We start from the raw sequence: 1,713 nt of genomic DNA, 5'->3' as shown, positions 1-1,713 counted from the left end.
GCGTTGGTGGTATAGTGGTGAGCATAGCTGCCTTCCAAGCAGTTGACCCGGGTTCGATTCCCGGCCAACGCAGTGCTAATATTTATACATTAAGCAAGCTGTAGCTATTCTAACGCAATATGTTAAAAAAAAGAGAAATATCTTGACCAGATTACTCAGCTATTAGATAAATAATAAACAAAGACATAGGCAGGCATCCCAAAAGCCCCGTCTGCGACTTTCTATGTCCTGAAATTTTTATATTTTACAAACAGCAGTCACCACTCACAACTGCTGGTAATAAATGGGCTGCAGGGGGGCAGGCAATGAAACGGCTAAGCCCTTCTGCCCGACCAGCCTTTAGAACTGCAGCATCTCTGCAGTGAAAAGTGTTTCAGGTCAATATCTCTCCCCTGGAAAAAATGTGCGAGACCCACCACCGATAAATGTGGCAAAAGTCCCCAACATTTTCTGCATATTTGTGCTCTTACCTGAAAGCAGCGCCACCTTGTAGTCATCGCAGGCAACTGCAGCATACAACCAAATTTATCGGAGAGCAAGGTGAAAGAAACCCAAGGGAACAGCCCCTGTCTGCAGCAGGAAGGTTGACTGCTTCGAATGGACAGAACTTCCAGTCCTAAGTCCACTCACGTCCCGAACGCTCATACCGGGCAAGCCCTCACCGGGTGCACCTCTGGCTCCCAGGTAAGGCCAAAACCTGAGCATGGTAGCGCAGGATCACAGAGAAGGAGCGGGTGGGGGTGCTTCTGTCTTGACAAAGGCGTGACATGGCTAGTGACTGAGAGGGCCTTGACTTTCCCCTATGACTGACTGTGAGAGGGGAAGGCGAAGATTTTCTGCACCCAGCATGACTTGTGACATTCTTAGGCAAATGAGGTGAGAGCCCTGCCAGAATAGCTCCAGCGATCCCGTGCCACTCCTCTGAAGGCTCCTGATCTGCATAACCACAGCATTTTGACCAGGAAGCAGAGTGGTGCAGCGGAAGCGTGCTGGGCCCATAACCCAGAGGTCGATGGATCGAAACCATCCTCTGCTATCATGGACTCATTTTTTTTCTTGTGAGGACCACTCTCTCGTTTCCACGCTGCCAGAGCGGAAAACAGCAGGCTTGTGCCAGCTTTTTGTGGGAAGAGACTGCTCAACTATCGGTCTCTGCTCAAAGTCAGGGAGACAGATGGTCAGAGAATCAACCCTACACTTCAAAGGAAATGATGCACAGTTATGACCATTAACGAAAGATGGCACCCTCACTTCTTTCTGAGGCTGCTTGGAACGTTATTATTCCCTTTTTTTGTCCTGCTATTATCAATCTCCTGTGAATTTCGTGGAGCTGTTTTCTTTCTCTACCCAGCTGTTTTTCCCTTGCTGCCAATATATGCTTATTTCAATGATTTGAACTGCTGCTTTCCCTTTCTCCTTTTCTGCGCAGCTTTTGCATTGGTTTTAATCTCCAGTTCCTTAGCAGTTGCAAGAACTTTTTTCCTTATTTTCATGTTGGTCTGTAAACCAAGAATACCTCTGATACTGGTGCAATATAGTCATTGAACTCAGGGTTGTGATGTCTAGAGTTTAAAAAAAACATATGCCACGGAGCGTTGGTGGTATAGTGGTGAGCATAGCTACCTTCCAAGCAGTTGACCCGGGTTCGATTCCCAGCCAACGCAGTGCTAATATTTATACATTAAGCAAGCTGTAGCTATTCCAACGCAATAT

At 47.1% G+C, this 1,713-nt stretch overlaps 1 non-coding gene across 1 annotated transcript; it reads left to right on the top strand.

The window, feature by feature from the left end:
* On the top strand, positions 1-72 carry TRNAG-UCC (transfer RNA glycine (anticodon UCC)). The gene has a single exon. It is a non-coding gene; the product is annotated as a tRNA-Gly (tRNA).
* Positions 73-1,713: the final 1,641 nt, after the last annotated feature.

Source organism: Pleurodeles waltl, unplaced genomic scaffold (assembly GCF_031143425.1).
Source record: "Pleurodeles waltl isolate 20211129_DDA unplaced genomic scaffold, aPleWal1.hap1.20221129 scaffold_69, whole genome shotgun sequence".
Classification (NCBI taxonomy): Eukaryota; Metazoa; Chordata; class Amphibia; order Caudata; family Salamandridae; genus Pleurodeles; species Pleurodeles waltl.
Note: the sequence above shows the minus strand (reverse complement) of the source record. Positions and strands in the feature narration are given on the sequence as shown.